This window comes from Octopus sinensis, linkage group LG13 (assembly GCF_006345805.1).
Source record: "Octopus sinensis linkage group LG13, ASM634580v1, whole genome shotgun sequence".
NCBI lineage: Eukaryota > Metazoa > Mollusca > Cephalopoda > Octopoda > Octopodidae > Octopus > Octopus sinensis.
This window is the reverse complement of record NC_043009.1, coordinates 72,164,393-72,185,413: the sequence shown is the minus strand read 5'-3', so window position 1 is coordinate 72,185,413 and position 21,021 is coordinate 72,164,393. Positions and strand designations below refer to the sequence as shown.

General features: G+C 35.1%; 1 protein-coding gene across 4 annotated transcripts in view; it reads right to left on the bottom strand.

Annotated features, from left to right (window-relative positions):
- Positions 1-20,645, bottom strand: part of LOC115218441 (calpain-15) — an 86,068-nt gene extending 65,423 nt beyond the window's left edge. For 2 of the 4 annotated variants that reach the window (XM_029788260.2, XM_036508539.1), the window contains exon 1: positions 20,269-20,642. The gene's annotated coding sequence lies outside the window, so the exon portion shown is untranslated. Of the gene's footprint in view, positions 1-20,268 lie in introns of all 4 variants that reach the window. The other 2 variants (XM_036508540.1, XM_036508538.1) reach the window with 2 other exon arrangements.
- Positions 20,646-21,021: the final 376 nt, after the last annotated feature.

The window sequence follows — 21,021 nt, the reverse complement described above, 5'->3', positions numbered from 1 at the left end:
TCCTTTAGCTAGCAGGAGAAACCAAATTTGTTTCTTTTCACATTTACATAAGTACGAGAATCTGATTTATGGAAACTCCTGACATTAACAGAAGGTCAGTGAAGTAGAAGACACTTGCCCAAGTTGCCACACAGTGGGAATGAACCCGGAACCATGTGGTTGGTAAACAAGCTACTTACTACACAGCCACTCCTGCGCCTTCATTTGTTCCAAACACCAGCTTAAAATGACAAAATATTTTGCTAGTCGTCATTATTTCAAAAATTAATAGAAATAATGGTAGTGGATTTCAACAGAAACATGAAAGGGTTAAAAAAATAAAGTTAATAATTTGAAAATTTCTAATCTAATCAACATATCTCAGATATTTAATTCTTTATGATTCCATTATCTTGCTTTGGTCTACACTATCTTTCACAAAAAGATTTTAAAACTATCTGCTGATAAAGATCTCTAAAAAACCTTATTGTTATATTCTTTTACCTGTTTGTTATAAACCTGAAGAATTTAGTGAATCAAATCAACCCCAGTACGAGTTATTTTAAAGTCTGGTACTTATGCTTTCAATCTCTGTTTGACAAATTACTAAGTTACAAGGACATAAGCCAACAATAGTTATGAAGTAGCAAGAGAGGCACAAAGATGCACATGGCTTCTGCACAGTTTGTTTACCAGTTTCACTCCCAAGTGTCTTCAACTATAACCCATTGATAGTAGAAGACACCCAAAGTGCAGCACAGTGGGACTGAGCCTGGAACAACATGGTTACAAAGCAGACGACTTAACCAAAGAGCTGTGCTGGCACCCAGCTTTGATTTTTGACTAGTTTCAATCCTAGGACTGCAGCCATGCTGGGGGACTGCCTTGACGGGTTTAGTCAATAAGATCAACACCAGGACTTCTCTTTAAGCCTGGTACTTATTCTATTAGTCTTTTGCTGGGATGAAAACAAAGCAATATGGTTATGGTGGTGGAGGAATTGTCTTAAACCTTGCAACTAAATAATATAATTTGTTTCAATTTCTCGTAAAGCATAACTTACTCTATCCTGTGACATTAATCAGAAGTTGGAATGCATATCAATCGATGATATACTATCAATTGTCATTTAATGGCTAATATTAATGAAAGAAAATTAGATATAACTATTTCTTTATGAAAGTAATTAAAAAATATCAGAGGCAGGGCAAAAGCATTATATTTGTAGTAATTCAATTTATAAGGTGCAATTTTAAATATCTTACATATCTGATTGAATAATAATGTTTTTAAATGGTTAGTGAGGGACAGATCCCTCCCACCTGATGGAGGTAGAAAAACTTGAAAAAAGAGCAAACAAATTGCTATGATTAACAAAATTATGATACTTTGAAAGCTATTTATGCTTGTCTAATACCACAGCAAAGAGAGAATTACATGAATACAAACTTTTTATTTCTTTTCCTTATTAAAAATTGGGAGGCAAAAGCAAAAGTTTTCAGTTATATTTGGGAAAGGGCTCAAATATTTGAGAGCCACTAGCATAAAAATACAAAAAAAAAAAAAAATTGAAAGGAGATGTGTACAGATAAGTTAACATTTTTGAAAGAAATGCAAATAATATTTTCCAAAGACAATGGAAATAATTCTGTAACACAAAGAATTTATAAAATGTGTCAACTAGTTGCAGAATAAGTGAAATTTAAATTCATAAGAATATTAAGAGATATTATGGTTGCTTGTTATAATTTTAGTTTATACCAAACTACCCGTGATCCATTGGGTCACCAATAGTTCGAGCATCCAGTTCATCATGTATCTTTCCCTCTGTTTTACCAGATGTTTGACTTTCCGAGTGTTCGATTCCTGACCTCTCCTGCTTCTGTCTCTTTCCCTCTGTTCTGCCAGACACTCAGCCCTTGCTTTAGCAGTTTCCTCAATCCTTCTATTCACATGCCTGTCCTGATTTAGGGTAAATATTTTGTAATGGACCCATTTGTACTTCGGTGTGAAATTATTTTTTGTACAGGATTTTTCAAGTGCATTCAATGTATCTCACCTATAAAGCCTGCTGCAAGCTACTTTCTTCCAGAAAAGAAAGGTGAGGGAAGGGTGGTGGGGACCTTGAAGTTTCCCAGGAAGCTCCAAGTTTCCCACCAATGGAGTTTTGTTTTGGGGGGGTTTTTTCCATGTTATTTTGCATGCTCTCAATGAATGTGACATTGAAATCATGTGTAAATGGCTCCTTTCTCCTGAAAAGGAAAGATTTGGCTGCTATTCCTAACACGCCCTGCTACCACATAACAGCTATTTCGGGTCCTTTATTGCGAGTTTCCAGGAAACTCTGTAGTCCCCACCATTTCTCCACCTCTTTCTTTTCCAGAAAAAGTGGCTTGCAGTGGGTTTGGGGGTCAGATACGTCGAATGCACTTGAAAAAATCTGTGGAACAAAATTATTTCACACTGAGGTACAAACAAGTCCTTTACAAAATATTTCCCCTTGAAAATAATTTTTAGAAAATTAAAACATTGTCTGTTTAAAGAAAGCAAACATATAAATACCTACTGTATAAACAACTTGTATTTTTTGAAATCACATTCACTTAAAAATATTTCTAAATTATTAAGATAGGTGTATGAGTGGCTGTGTAGTAAGTAACTTGCTTACGAATCACATGGTTACAGGTTCAGTCTCCCTGCATGGCACCTTGGGCAAGTGTCTTCTACTATAGCCTCGGGCCGACCAAAGCCTTGCGAGTGGATTTGGTAGACAGAAACTGAAAGAAGCCTGTCGTATATATGTATATATATATATATGTGTGTGTGTGTGTGTGTATATACATTTGTGCGTCTGTGTTTGTCTCCTCCAACATTGCTTGACAACCGATGGTGGTGTATTTACATCCCCGTAACTTAGTGGTTTGATAGAATAAGTACTAGGCTTACAAAGAATAAGTCCTGGGGTCGATTTGCTCAACTAAAGGTGGTGCTCCAGCATGGCCACAGTTAAATGACTGAAACAAGTAAAAGAGTATATTGAGTTTAACAAAAGTGAAAATTGAAACATTTACTGTGAAAACAACTCGCATTGGCAAGTCAAAGTCCCAGGTCACGAAGTTTGTCTTCAAAATAGAGAAGACATTGATCATGTCTCTAATCGAAAGGTTAGAGTTTCTTCCCTTCCAGGATGATGTTATTTCCAGAGTATTTTCCCATTATGCACTGTTTTGAGTATTTATGAATACCCACAAACCCTCCAATATCTCAGGAATCCCTGGTCCTATTTATGCAAAACCTGCTTTATTCCATTTTTATTCACATTTCAAGGGTACCTTAATTTATAATATTTTTCCATTATGTGCCAGTTTAGCTGCATTAAATGACAGACAAGCAAGCAAGCAGAGAGTTTTAGTAGTATATAAATTAATTGAACAGTTTCTGACCACATAAAATATATGGTTATAAAATGCATTCAAATATTCTTAAAACAAGCAGCATCAAAATCTATGTTTTATTCAATCAGCATAGATAACAGATATAGTTATCTCCCCACTACTCTCCCATCATAGACATCCTCTCCATATTTTCTGATCTCCCTACAAATTTATTCTACATCTGCTCTCTTCCTTTCCTGAACCTTGATTGATCACCTTTTTCCTGAGCCACTCCTGTTTTTTTTACACTCTCCAATCCATACTCATATTTACTCTCAACCACACCTCCACCCTTGTTCCACTTACTACACACCCTTGTTCCAGCTTAACACCCATCTCCAACTCTCTGTCACTCTCCTCTCACACCAATAAACCTATCCACTCACCCTTCCTCATTCATCATCATCCTCATCAAATGTCCACCTTCCATGCTGCCATGGGTTGGACAGTTTGACAGGAGCTGGTCAGGCAGAAGATTGCACCAAACTTCTGTCTTTTTGGCATGGTTTTTATAGCTGAATGCCCATCCACTTTACAGTGTGGACTGGACGCTTTTCATGTGGCACCAGCACTGGCAGGGTCACCAAGTAACTTGCAAGACAGGGAATCTTTGAAAGGAAAGGGGACATTGGAGAAAGTGATCTTGTGTCAGCTTATGAAAGGTTAAAGTGTGGCAGAGAGACAAAAAAAAAGGGTGACTTGCTGTAGATGAGGTACATGGTTACCTAGCTAGAGAGGAAGGGAGAGGGAGAGATAGAGAGGAAAAAGCAAGAGAGGAAGAGCAAGAAAGAGAGAAAATCTATGCAATATAGATGTAGATCTACACTATAATCTCCTACACAAAGAAATTACAAAGGGCGAGAAAGGTTGAAGAAGAGAGTGCAAGAACTATAAACAAAAATCTTTTTTACAAAGAACTTGATAAAGAAAATAACAGAAGAGAACAGTGATATATAATTATTTTAATCATTTCTATTCAACCATGAATTTGCATGATTTTAATATCGCTGTCCAAAACGATTGTCTGCATGAATTAAAATTCTCTTATATTTTAAAATCTCTTCTCCATTCTTAATAAATTTGTTGAATTTTATGGGATTCCTTTCCATAAATTCACATAACACACCATATACAAGTATTATTTTCATATTCGCAAACTTATGCCGATAAGCTACCAGCAAAATATGAAGAATCTATATTAGAAATCTTTTTTAGAATCCTCCAAATTAAAGGACGAAATATAATTCTACATTTTTATACATATATTACTGTTACCATTATTAATAACCTTTTATTAAGAAACTGATTTCTAATAAAATGAAATGGAGAAGATTAATATTGAAACATCTTTTAAGGACATTCATTTACTTATCCGTAATGAGTACATTAAGGATATAATAGCTATATTCCATGATCTCAATAGAAGAATGAGATGGAAAGCTCTATTCTTTGACAAACAAAATAATACAGAAGAAAAATTAGACAACAAAACAAACAAAGAATTAATGAAAATTAGAAGCAATTTTAAATCCTGGAAAGTCCCACCAGCAAACAGGATAGTAGAAAATTTTGAAGACGGCCAATGGAATCTACTTAGAAATATTAAGTTTAAAAAGAACGTTCTCAGGAATAATCACTTATGTTATTTGAAGCATAAAGTTAATGAACCCTGAAAATTAAAAGGTATAACCATACAATCTGATAAAACAGGAAATCTATACAATGTAGATATAGATCTTTCCTATGGCGGCTTTTGTTTTAAACTTTAAGCTTTCTCTTAGGTTATATTATTTTATTTGGCTTTTCTCTGAGGAAGGGGGAATATAATGATTCAACGTTACTTATACTAAAGTGTTATCATTATACCTAAAACCCTAACTACAGTCATAACGTCATAGAGACATATACGCATGAAACGCTATGAATATTAACGACATGTATGTTAAATATTTTCTTCGTATCCTATAAACTGCTATAAGAAAACATAATTAAGGATTACAGAAATGTATACTTATTTATGCTCAGTTGAAAAACGAACGTGAAGAGAAACATTTTCTTTTAATCAGTTTTATTATATAAGTATAACATTTTATATTATTTACAGTAGGAAAGATAACTTTGTCGTGAAGAAGAACGACTATAATTTCATTAACTAATTTCTCAATTCTAGCTAATACATTAACCAACAAATCAAAATAGATTTGTGATTAACTCTAGACATGGCATGAAAATTACCGATGTCTCAAAAGAGTGAGTGCCGTAGAGTTCAGTGACATCCAACAAACACTGATATTTTTCCCAAAATCCAGGGTTTTTATAACTGCTCAACTTGACTTAAAAGAATCGAAATCCATGACAAATATTCTTTACGAAACTTTTAGAATTTTTATATGAGCAGTTATATTAACCAATGGAAAAAAACGAAAATGATATTTCTTCGGCAAAGACATTACGTCATATTGCCAATTCGCGCCACATTTCAAAATGGCTAAAATGGTTATTGCTACAGATCTATACTATAATCTCCTACACAAAGAAATTACAAAGAAATATAAGATTATAAACAAAGATGTTCTAAAATCTATTATCAAAGCCAAACAAATAACGAGTGAACACCAAATTGACGATATAACTGAAGCTTATGAAGCATCTGGACCTAGAATTAGACAAAAAGACCACAAACCTAACTTTCATACTGATCCAAAATAAGGCTCATCTGCCCCTGTAAATCTGTCATCGGAAAACTTAGCAAATTTATCATAGATAAATACCTACATTTATTGAAATCCAAAATAAAACTCCACCTGTGGTCAAAAACACAAGATACAATCAACTGGTTCACCAACCTACAAGATAAGAAAAAATGTAAATTCATCCAACTAGACATAGACAACTATTACCAATCTATCAACCCCATCTTACTAAATAAAGCACTTATTTTTGCCAAGAATAAGGCTACATTATCAATGAAAGAAATAAAAATTATACATGAAGCTAGAAAGACTATAATATTTCATGAAAGTAAATACTGGACCAGGAAGGATGCACCAGACTGTTTCAATGTACCCATGGGTGCACAAGACTCCACAGAGGTAGCCGATTTAGTGGAATTTACCAACTACACCAACTTAAAGAATTCCCTGAATTGGAAGGTGGGATGACACACTATTCTTAGTTAGAAATACCTCCAACAGAAAACTCAAACTCTACAAAAAAAGATTACACAATTTTTTCAAAACCCAAGGACTATCCATTACTATTAAAAGAGATAACAACCCTGAAATTCCTAGACGTTAACTTTAATATTACTACTTCCTCCTATCAGCTTTACTATAAACCTAACAACAATATCACATACATAAACACTGAAAGTAACCATTCTTATAACATTATTAAAAACCTGACCACTAACATAGAAAGAAAAATTAATCTATTATCAACTAACAAAGAAATATTTAATAAAACAAAAAGACTACTATAACCTAGCACTTAAAAAGGCAGGATATAAATACGAAATTAAGTACAATAAAAACAACAGCATCAAATACTAATAATACCAAATATATTAGTGAACCTGATGAATTAGTACACCCTGACAAACATGAAAAAAAAACTCTCACTAATAGTCATCAACATAACTTTAGCAATAGACACGGAAATCACAACTACAATAAACATACTAATAAACTTAATCAAGACAAGCACCATACACAAAACTTTACTAAAAGAAAAAAATAGTATAAATTTTACCAATTCCCACCTTACTAACTACACTAATACTAATAAACCCAAGACAACAAACACCAAAAATGCTTAATTATAGATAAAAATAGGAATATTAAACCAATAAAAAATGAAAATAATCTAATCTCACCTAATCCCTCCAATAATATACATAACCATAGAAATCATATTAATATAGATAGGAATAAAATAGCAAAAAAGAAACCAATACCATGTGTGAGAATAGCTGAACCCACAAACATAACCCATCACTCCAATAAAGTAAACAGCAAGAACACTACTTGGCTCATAAAACCTTTTGCCAAACATCTAAAATCTCATTTTATTAGATCCATTAGAATTAGAATTAACAAAAACTTTAAAAACACCAAATATGCAAAAATATTTTAATATAACAAAAAACAGATTTGGATTTTCAGTCTCTCCAAACCTTTTTAGGATAATCTCTTCTTTTAACAATAAGAAATTGGACCTATTCTATAAAAAAAAAAATTCATTAAATATACCAAGCAACTACAGAATTATTATCCTGTAATTAACAACTACTATTGTGATAATAACCAAAACTCCATTATCCCGAATAAATATAGACATAACACCATAGTACCACCCAATAATTTAAATTGCAATTGAAGAGACCCAAATATTTGTGAAGTAGATAGAAATTGCAAAATGAAAGAAGTTGTATATCAAGCAACTATTATTACTTATGACTCCTCTACATATGTACACATTGGTTGCATGAAAAATTCTATTAAATCTAGAATTAATAATCATAAATCTTCCTTTAGGGACCCTAGAAAAGAGAATAGCACAGGTATATCTAAAAAACTTTGGCACCTCAAAAGAAACAATACTGATTACTCAATCTCTTGGAAAATCCTATCTTCTCTTCCTCTTACAGCTATAATAAAATTTGTAGGTTATGTTTGGAAGAAAGCTACAATATACTGAGAATGAATGGATAGCTGATCTGCACTAGGGATGAAAAAGTTTCCTCATGTAAACACATGACCAAATTCCTTTTTATTAATCTTAAATAATTATTCCCTCTCACCTTACTTGAATTTTTTAAAACATTTTTTTTAATATTTCTATTTTTTTTTAAATATCTCAATATATTATCTCTTTCGATGGGTTCAATTATTCATCATATCCTCTTCACATCACTATATTCACACCTTACACTATATTGATATTTTTTATTTAACTCTTCCCTCTAATAATTGCATGACCCACCATATATTGGGCCAACACTTTCTCCAAATCTCCCTTTCTCTCAACATATCTGGGGTTTTTTATACCTTTCCTTAAAATATAATATACCTCTCATTTTCTAATGTATTTTATTTGCATAATACCTCCCTAAAAACCCTCCTTAACATATCTACTTTAATTAATACTGTTTTATGTTACTTGTCATACTACCTGACAATTAATTATATTTTACAGCTGATATATGTAAACACATATAGTATTTCTTGATGTCCTACTTGCCTACAACCATGTGTGCATATCTAGATATCGATCATATTGTCATTGTGTGTGTGAATCTATTATTATTATTATCGTATGCTTATTAACTATATGTTACCACTGATACATACTTTTAATATGAACGTGTGCACATATATGTATGTTCCACATACTACTATATATATATGTCATTGCCTCTGTGAGGCCCAACATTAGAAGGTCATGCTTGACCACCTCATCCCATGTCTTCCTAGGTCTCCTCTACCCTGGACTCCTTCAACTGTTTGGGAGTGGCAGTTCTTCACACTGCTCTCCTAGTCCATCTGCAGTACATGACCATACCAATGCAAATGACTCTTTTGCACACCACAACCAATGCTTATCTCTAACATTTCTCTCAGGGCACTTACACTCCGTCATGTGTGCACACTGACATTATATTATCCAGCGGATCATGCTAGCATTATATCTTTTGAGCCTATCCATGTCTCCAGTAGTCAAGGCCCATGTTTCACTGCTGTGAAGCATGGCAGTTTGCACACATGCATCATACAATCTACCTTTCACTCTAAGCGAGAGGCCCTTTGTCACCAGTAGGGGTAGAAGCTTTCTGAACTTTGCCCAGGCTATTCTTATTCTAGTGGCAACGCTCTCCAAGCATCTACTCCCACTACAGACTTGGTCACCTAGGTAGCAGAAGCCATCAACTACTTCTAGTTTCTCCCCATGGCATGTGATGGAGTCTGTTTTCTGAGCATCTGTGGTGTTTATTGCCCATGTGCATCTGCTGCACATGAAAGTTATCTTCCTTTGATATTGCTGCACCTCTTTTCTATCCATAACTTACACTGGGTACATCTTATGGAGTTTCTACCTACACCTTTTCTACAGATTGAGCAGAGCCACCTACATGAAGGGGTGTGTGATGTGTTTGCCTTCCTACTCACTAGAACTTTGGTCTTTACAACATTGATTCTAAACCTTGCTTCCACACCTGAAATTTCTTCTCTAGTTCTGGTAGTGATTCTGCTATGAGGGTCAGGTCATCAGCATAGAGGAGTTCCCAGGGGCAACCTGTCTTGAATTCCTCTGTTATTACCTGGAGGACTATGCTGAATAAGAGGGGGCTGAGCGTTGATCCTTGGTGGACCCTTACTTCTACCCGGAATTCTTCACTATACTCATTTTCAATCCTAACCCTACTAACAGCATCTCTGTATAGGGCCTTTACAGTCCTTATTAACCATTCGTCAATCTCCCCTTTTTTTTCCTTTTTGCACTGGTATGAGTATATATATTTTTGTACTGTGTTCCTTCCTTTATGTATACCCTAATCTAAAAACAACTATAATTCCTATATCTATGTATACTAATATGCAGATATGCCTCTACTCAAATATTAGTATACTAGCAGTATCGCCCGGCGTTGCTCGGGTTTGTAAGGGAAATAACTATATAAGCATTTTTAGAGAGTTATAGCCAAAAAATAGCAAAAAATGCATTAAAAATGGAAAAAAAATTATGGTAAATTTTTTTTTTAAATCGTTGACACATCGTAGATATTTTTAGAGAGTTACTTCCCTTATATAATAGCGAAAAAATGCATTAAAATGGAAAAATACGATGGTAAATTTTTTTTAAATCGTAGACGCGCGCTAATACCCAGAAGAGCTCGATATGAATCACGACTATAAGATACCCGGTTTTGGTTACACTGCACCGCAAAATGTGGGAGTAGTTAGGAATCTAAATCGTAGGAGAGACACACAACTTCACTTTTATATATAAAGATATAAGCCACGTAGTTATATACACATACTTTGTTATATACACATTCTTAAAAGAAAATGTTATTTTGAACACAACATTTATAAAGAATAAAATATTTTTTGATTTTTCTTAACCCTTTCGTTACTATATTTCTGACCAAAATACACCCCTTATGTGTTTCCATTAATTTCTAACATAATCATAAATTTAGTCTGGTTTCATTAAACAACTATAACTTTTTTATTTATCAATATATTAACATGAATTTTGGGAGATAATTTAATGAAATGTTCTCAACCAATTCTATACTATAATTTTTGTCACAAAGTGACTCTAATTGCAGGTAGATACAGGTAAATTCAACAAAATATAAAATTATTAAAATTTTGTTCAAACATCGCTATAGAAAATGGGTTATTAGCTAATATTCCATTGGGTATACAACAAAATTTTACGATAGAATTTGTTATTCTGGGTAACTTTCTGATACCCATAATAATATTTATGGCAAAATAGGCCTTAATTTCATTTAAGGTTGTGGGAAATAACAAACTATCCTTTCTTTCGCTTTGTTTACGTATAGCGTAACAGTTCGTTTCCGCCGTAATGATTTCAAATAGACTCATTCGAAAAAGTAAAAAGAAATAGTCTAAGACTTTACTCTTCTGGGAAAGTCTGTGGCTTGGTCCAGTTTCTTCAGAAAAATCACCGAAAGAAACAGTTTTTAAATTTTCACTCCATTTGGGTGCCAATTCATTTTCTTTATCGCTGTCGGAGCTCTCAGATTCACTGTTTTCACTTTAATCGTTGCAAACTTGCAAAGAGAAAGTCATAGAAATTAGAGTGATAGCGTGAGTGAATCAGATCACTCCCTTTTTGTGTGTGTGTGTGCGAGTGCTATAGCCCACACTAAGAAAAGCACTTGACTAACACACCACAATGTGAGTTTTCTCTAAATTTTGCTTAATTGGGGTTGAAATTTTAAAAACTGGACCTGGCACGACCCGATTTATTCTACTCTTAAAAATGCTAGGTAAATTGTAATTGAAGAAATCCTATATTGTAGATTTCTATAAGAGACAAAGGGAGGCAGATAAAATCTGCCTTTTATAATAAGAGATACTAACAATTTTTTTCCCTTATAAGATTTTTTTATATGACGTTATATATAAATTATCTTGTATACTTATGTGCACCTCCTACTCGCAAATTTTTCTTATATAACACAATAATCTTCTATTACTTGAATATTAATTACTAACCCTAAACCACAATATATATTTCCCTCTCACTTTATGCCAAGCTACTTCCTTAACCCTTAACTTTTATTTATACTGAAACGTAGTCAATATATTACCTTACATAGTGATACATACAATTTAAACCCTCTATTTTCATCTATTTTTCATTCCTAGCTCTATTATCTCCTCTACATTGTTATTTTTCAGTTCACTACATCCAATAATAAAACCTCTGAGCATTCTTTTTCATCTTTATAGCCACAGCAAGTATTTACTATCTAAATCTGTAATATTAACTATTTTTGTTTTTACTTCTTTTTTTTACCTACAAACTAATATCAGTTCTTACACAAACACAACTCCATTTTATGTAGCTTTTTCTCTCTTTAAGTATTGCTACCCCTATAATACTTGTTTACATTACATTCCAGCAGACCTTTATACACTATATCCTCTAGTTTAACTTCATTCTTATGTACACCACATTTAGTATTGTCAGGTCATATCCTAATTCACATATAGCTATGCTTTTCCATTGGACATTTCTATACACCTTATTTTTACATACATGACTTATTTGGAGTCAGAATTATTTATCTTCTTCTTACTCTTCTATACAGGGAACGTCTCATAAATCCTTTTTCACTTATATTTTCAAATAACCGTTAGTTGCCTTAGTTTCTTCTTTCTTTCTCATAAGGATAAATATGAAAATCCGAAATTCTACTCTGCTATTTCCTTTATCAAATCCTATGTAAAAAGAAAATTTTATGTTTATACTTCTTGCACTGAAGAGAACAGTGATATATAATAAATTTAATTATTTCTATTCAACCATGAATTTGCATGTTTTTATTTTGCTGTTCAAAACGATTGTCTGCATGAATTAAAATTCTCGTACATTTTAACATCTTCTAGTCTACACTTAAACAAATTTGTTGAGTTTTATGGGATTCCTTTCCATAAATTCACATAACACACCATATACAAGTATTATTTTCATATTTGCAAACTCATGCCGATAAGCTACCAGCATAATATGAAGAATCTATATTAGAAATCTTTCTGGAATCCTCCAAATTAAAGGACAAAATATAATTCAACTTTTGCCAGTACTGCCTGACTGGCCCTCATGCTGGTGGCATGTAAAAGCACCCACTACACTCTCAGAGTGGTTGGCATTAGGAAGGGCATCCAGCTGTAGAAACTCTGCCAGATCAAGATTGAAGCCTGGTGCAGCCATCTGGTTCACCAGTCCTCAGTCAAATCGTCCAACCCATGCTAGCGTGGAAAGCAGGCATTAAACAATGATGATGAGGATATATATATATATATATATATATATATATATATATATATATATATATATATACACACATACACACACATATATACATGCACACACGTGTCCTGAATCCTATCCCAATTCTTGGCTAGTATTTATTTTAGAGCTAAACTTAAAGAGTACATTCACCACACTATTAGCAAAGTATCATAGAGAAATAGCCTACTTGTCATACCATACTGGCTGCAGCCATGAATGAAGGGAGGGGGGGATCTTTATGTAAGAGAAAGCTAATGTATTTAGTAAACAGAAACTGGCTGGTTTCATGAAGTTTTGATAATGTAGCACAAGCTTGTTTCCTCTAAATTATACACACTATAATATATATATATATATATGATGTTGAGTACTCTTTAACTTAAATTGTGGTTTTCTGTATATTTGAATGGGAACAAAATTAACATTACACACACATTTCTGATGACCCAATTTTCAACTGTGGACCACTTGAGTAATTTTTAAGCAGCAGCAACAGAGAATTGTAGCTGCTACCACTTCCTCTGCATTTATGTACACTCATAGGCAACAAAGCTATGGAAGTAGCCAAATTCCATTGCTGCAAACATGTGCGATATCTCAACTGCTAAAATGATAACCATTCCTTAAGATCCCAGAGGCTGCTGGAAATCCATTGTGAGAAAGTGGCTTAAAGCTCAATTACATGTTTTCTCTTCTCAGGCTGTTATGTTCTTAGCTTTTATTTTCCTCAACCCACTCAGAAACCAGTAGCAGATCAGTGCAGAAAGGTCGAGCTGATGGCCAAGATCACACCTCTTGCTCATTATTTATCTCTACCCGCATTTTTAATCTCTGTTGCTCCCCTACTTATGAAAGTATCCACTTTCTCCTCCTCCCCTCTTATGACCCATTGTCTATATCCTCTCTTATGCTCATCCTTTTGTGCCTTGAATTTGCTTTAGCACCCCATCACTACCCTCTTTATGCACTACCTGCATAAGGTCTGGTCATCAAATCTAAGTAGAGATTTCAAACATAAAGTCTTCAAAGCCACAATTGAACCAATTCTACTATATGGCTCAGAAACCTGGATGTTATCAAAGAAGCTTGAGAAGCGGTTGGATGGAACTTACACTCGCCTCCTTATGAGACCTCAAAATCTCTCATGGAAGTGTCATCCAACCACAGTACAAATATATGGGAAATTACCACCTGTATCATCTCTTGTGAAAGGTAGAAGAGTCCAGTTTGCTGGACATTGTTGTAGAGCTGAAAACCAGGTAATTTCAACTCTTCTCCTCTGGAAGCCATCTGCTCGCGATACCAGAGGGCACACACTCTCCTACCCTGATGTAATCTCCAGGGATACAGGCATCCAGCGACAGGACCGCCGTAATGCTATGATGGACAGTGAAGCCTGGCGTAACATAGTAAATTCCATTGTTTCAACCACGGTCAAACAATGATAGTGATGACATCATCATCATCATTTAGAGTCCGCTTTCCATGCTAGCATGGGTTGGATGGTTCAACTGGGGTCTGTGAAGCCAGAAGGCTGCATCAGGCCCAGTCTGATCTGGTAGTGTTTCTACAGCTGGATGCCCTTCCTAACGCCAACCACTCTGTGAGTGTAGTGGGTGCTTTTTACGTGCCGTCCGCACAGGTGCCAGACGGAGCTGGCAAACGGCCACGGACGGATGGTGCTTTTTACGTGCTACCGGCACGGGGGCCAGGCGAGGCAGGCAACGGCCATGATCGGATGGTGCTTTTTACGTGCCACGGGCACGGGGGCCAGTTGGGGCGGCGCTGGCAACGGCCACGATCGGATTATTCGCTTACTTGTCACCGGCACTGGTATCACAGCTGCAATTTCCATTGATGTTGATCGACTTCGATTTTGGTTCTGCTTTCTGATATCTGATTTGATTTGATTTTGATTTTGATTTTCAATTGCCTCAACGGGTCTTCACAAGTGGAGTTTTGTGTCCCAAGAAGGAAAGGTATGTATAAGTCGACTGGCTACATACCAGGTAGAGGCCACGGGTTATGGTCTCACTAGTCTTGCCGGGTCTTCTCATGCACAGCATACTTCCATAGGTCTCGGTCTCTAGTCTTTTCCGTGGTGAGACCTAAAGTTCGAAGGTCGTGCTTCACCACCTCGTCCCAGCTTTTCCTGGGTCTACCTCTTCCACAGGTTCCCTCAACCGCTAGGGTGTGGCACTTTTGCACACAACTATCTTCAGCCATTCTCGTCACATGACCATACCAGTGCAAACGTCTCTCTTATACACCACAACTGATGCTTCTTAGGCCCAGCTTTTCTCTCAAGGTACTTACACTCTGTCGAGTATGAACACTGACATTACACATCCATTGGAGCATACTGGCTTCATTTCTTGCGAGCTTACGCATATCCTCAGCAGTCACAGCCCATGTTTCACTACCATGTAGCATGGCTGTTCGTACACATGCATCATACAGTCTGCCTTTTACTCTGAGCGAGAGGCCTTTTTGTCACCAACAGGGGTAAGAGCTCTCTGAACTTAGCCCAGTCTATTCTTACTCTAGCAGTTACACTTTCAGCACGCCCACCCCCGCTACTGACTATGTCACCTAGGTAGCGGAAGCTATCAACTATTTCTAGTTTTTCTCCCTGGAACGTGTTAGAAGTTGATCTCAGCATATTTTCAGTGTTTATTGCTCCTGAGCATCTGCCACAAACAAAAACTATCTTCCTAGTTAGCCTTCCTTTGACATTGCTGCACCTCTTATGTGTTTATAGCTTACACTTGGTGCATCTTATAGAGTTTCTACCTACACCTTTTCTACAGATCGAGCAGGGCCATCTACCTGAAGGCATTTGTGATTGGTCTACCTTCCTACTTATTAGGACTTTGGTTTTGGCTAGGTTGATTCTAACGCCCTTCGATTCTAATCCTTGCTTCCACACCTGAAACTTCTCCAGTTCTGATAGTGACACAGCAATTAGAACAAGGTCATCAGCATAGAGGAGCTCCCAGGGGCATCCTGTCATGAATTCCTCCGTTATTGCCTGGAGGACTACGATAAATAGGAGGGGACTGAGGACTGAACCTTGGCAGACCCCTACCTCTACCCGGAATTCTTCACTGTACTCGTTGCCAACCCTCACCTTACTAGCAGTGTCTCTGTACATGGCTCGCACAGCTCTCACTAACCATTCATCTATCCCAAGTTTCCTCATTGACCACCAGATATACACATATACATACGTATATATATATATATATATATACATACATATACATATATATATATATATTTATATATATAAATCCTTAAATCCTTAAAAATGTTTTAGCCCGAAGGCCGCGGCCATGCTGGGGCACCACCGCTGAATGAGCTACACTAGTTTGTGAATCCACCTCTGATACGTGGCACTTGATCAACAAGGGAGTTCGATGCTGCTGCCCGCATCCGTGTCTCCTGTCGTGAGGTAGGTTCATCTGGGACTCCCAACAAGAAGAGATCCAGTTTAGTTTTAAAGAAACCCACATCCACACCATGTAAGTCTCTCAGGCATTTAGGGAGGATGTTAAAGAGCTGTGGTCCTCTGAAACCCAAGCTGTTGCAGTATCTGGACCTGTATTTTGATGGTGATGTTGGAATCCTTGGCACCACGCAGCGGTGTATATATGTATATATATATACATACATATACATATATATATTTATATATATATATATACATACATATACATATATATATATATACATACATATACATATATATATATACATACATATATATATACATACATATATATATATACATACATATATATACATACATACATATATATATACATACATATATATATATACATACATATATATGTATACATACATATATATGTACACATACATATATATGTACACATACATATATACATACATACATATACATACATACATATACATATATACATACATACATATACATATATACATACATACATATACATATATACATACATACATATACATATATACATACATACATATACATACATATATATATATATATATATATATATGTATACATACATATATATATGTATACATACATATATATATATATGTGGATACATACATATATATATATGTGTATACATACATATATATATATGTGTATACATACATATATATATATATGTGTATACATACATATATATATGTGTATACATACATATATATATATATGTGTATACATACATATATATATGTATACATATATATATATATATATGTATACATACATATATATATATATATGTATACATACATATATATATATATGTATACATACATATATATATATGTATATATACATATACATACATATACATACTTATGTATACATACATATACATATATATGTATACATACATATACATACATATGTATACATACATATATATACATATGTATACATACATATATATATATATATATATATATATATATATATATACTAGCTCACAATCATCTGCATATATCATCATCATCGTTTAACGTCCGTTCTCCATGCTAGCATGGGTTGGACGGTTCGACCGGGATCTGGGAAGCCAGAAGGCTGCACCAGGCTGCAGTCTGATCTGGCAGTGTTTCTACACCTGGATGCCCTTCCTAACGCCAACTACTCCGTGAATGTAGTGGGTGCTTTTTACGTGCCACCAGCACAGGTGCCAGGCGAGGCTGGCAATATATATATTTATACATACATACATATATATACATACACACATATACATATACATACATATACGTACATACATACATACATATACGTACATACATACATGCATATATATATATACATACATATGTTCTTTTACTTGTTTTAGTCATTTAACTGCATCCATGCTGGAGCCCCCACCTTAAAGGGTTTTTACTTGAAGATCTCAATGCCAGAACATTCGGTTTTATTTTCTTTTTTAAGCCTTGTACTTATTCTATCAGCCCATTTTGCTGAACCACTAGGTTACAGAGATGTAAACCAACCAACACCAGAGAAGCATTGGTAAGGGGACAAACAGACCCCTTCAGGATGATGGCCCTGCTCAATTTGTAGAAAAGGTATCGAGAGAAACTCCATACATTTTACTCAATGCAAGCTAACAGAGAAAGCAGCAGACTTTATATGTGGCAGACGTGCAAGTACATTAAACAGCAGAAATGAACAAAAAGCAGACTGCCTCAAATGCCAGGGTAATTCTCAGAAGTAGTAGGGCAGTTTCTGTTACTTAGGTGACCAAGTTAGTAGTGGAGGAGGTTGTTCCAAAAGCATAGCTGCTAGAATAAGAATAGGCTGAGTGAAGTCCAGGGAGCTACAGCCTGTTAGTAATGAAGGGCCTCTCCTTCAGAGTCAAAGGCAGATTATATGATGCCTGTGTACGAACAACTATGCTACATCACAGCGTGACACGGGCTGTGACTACTGAGGAATATGCAAAAGCTTGAAAGAAATGAAACCAGTATGTTCTACTGGAATGGCAATATCAGTGTTCCTGTACGACAGTGTGATTTCAAATAAAAACACACAAAACACACACACAAACAATACATGCACATCAACAAACAAAACACATGCACACTCACAAACAAAACATACACACACAAACAAACAAAACACACAGACACACACAAACAACACATACTAGTATTACGAGATATTGACTAAATAATATACTTTTTGATATATTGAACTACATTATACATTTTACAGCAATCACAGCATTGATTAAATTTTTCTCAATGAACAAGATTCCGGGATAAATTCTTTCACTTCTCACAGCAAATGTAAGTGTTGTAAGATTTTTCTTTTACTGAATAATAAATGGGATGGTCATAACTGGAACGTCTTAGGTCATACTTCCGCCCAACCACTGCTAACCTGGGGTTAAATAACATATCAACGGAACAAGTAGAATTAGCAGCAAACGTGAAGCCAATACGTTGTAGCTCGAACTGCTAGAAATAGCAGCCTAGGCAGGAATGCCTTTAATAGGTATGCTGAAAAACGTAGAATGAGGGGGACAAAGAAACAATACAGCAGTAGGTCTCAAATTTACAAATACATACAAACACACACTTGTATGTATGTATAAACAACAGTTGTAGTGTGCCACGAGTTATTAATTAGTGACACTGGAAAATATCCAAGTTGACTAAAAATGTTTTTGTTTTCCGTTGCGAGAGGAAAGCAGCAGAAACACACCAAATGTTGACAATTATAATTGAACCCTTTATATTTTAAATTTAAACACATATTCATTACAATTTATCGTGAAAAACAGTTTTATTTTCAAAGTATTTCGCCGGGTACGTTAAAATCTTTTTAAAAAATAATTTTTTTTTAAATAAACGAAAATAGTGGGAAATACCAGCAGCACACACATTTGTTAGCAATGACGATACTTAATAATATATATATATATATACAACATGGATGTATGAACACTGGTAAAGTATTTGTGTTTTTAGCTCCAAATCTGGTGAAAGGCCTCAGGGGCGTGACCGTATTTTTAAGTGTGTCAAGCAGTTTAGTGTCCAAATCGCAACATGTCTTACTCCTCCTTGTTTCTCTGGATATCAATACAAAGCTTCGTCGTCCACCTTTTTGAAGTCAGTATCCAATCACTCGAGGACACAACTATAAAATAAAATAAACAGCACAACACTCATGATTTTCGGAAACATTTTCACTCAGCATTGTCCAAGTATGAAATAAACTACCCAGTTTTGAAGTAGACATCAGGACAATTTTGTTGTGTCACCAACGTTAGTCTTGACCTTTGCACCTTTTCTTGTTCAATTTTCGGCCTTGGAGTCGGGTTTTATCCCGTCTACACTGCAGTACTTTTGACTATCATCGCTTTCTTCTGCTGTTTTCGGCCTCCTCTTTCACCCTTTACAGACCAGTCGCACTCCACCAGAACACTATATTAAAAATAAGCTCATTAATTAAAAAGTATCTAAACATTGCAGACGTCAGTTTGTTTTGTTTTGTTATTTTTATAAATTCTTTCTTCCTTTGCGATTTATTATATAAAATCAAAGGATACATCGCTAATCCCCTTCTCGAATTTAATTAAGGTGTAAACATTAAAACTATTTTCTACATTTTGTGTACATATTTGCCTAAATAAAGTTTGTGCATGTCCCCCTTTCTTATAAACCAACCGAGAAAGAGAGAGTGTGTGTGATAGGGAATGTAATAATGAAGATTCCGCGGCAATTAGAAATGAATAAACAAAAGATAGAGGAAAAGTTTACTTACATCAGCTCGGATGGTTGAGGGTTCGAACTGCAATCGACGAGAGAAATTGATAACTGCAAGGGCAGATAACTGAGGCTGACTTTCTATTGCCAAGGCCGGACTTTGTGGTTAAACAGCTGGGTTTGAAGTGATAGGGTCGGTTAGGTTTACTGATTATCATAATAAAACAGAATTAAACGATCGATTAATTGACATCATTGACACTTCTTGCACACATTCTTTCCTTTCTGTCCTGTTCGAAAAATTGTTTTCGCCTTATAACATTCAATTGAAGAGGCTAGGAATAAATTAACAATTTATTTTTCCATGAATGCGACACAATTGTGCCCAAAGCTCTAGTCTTCGGCGACACGACAACACGGATACTTTATTACACTAGCACACAAAACAGTAGATTTGTCGGAAAGGAATTTAATCTAAGGAAGATTAAAGCAACGCCTCATGCAGAGCTTCTCAAAATGACATATTATCTTCACAGACGAATTAGTGAAGTTTTATATTCACCACAATAAGTTCAAAACAATCTAATTCTATGAAACAAAGCCATGCCTCGGTCTCTTTTTCACTTCTCACAAGCCTCCACCCTTCTATGAGAAACACTGCCCTAATACAAAACTGATACTTGATTCCTGATCGCCATTCCTACAAGCAAAGTGAATTCCGTCAAAGTGTGAGCAGAAAATGTAAAAAGATACAACTGAATCTTCCAAGACATTGAATCCAATGTTCTATTACTTCTGTTCCTCAGTTACA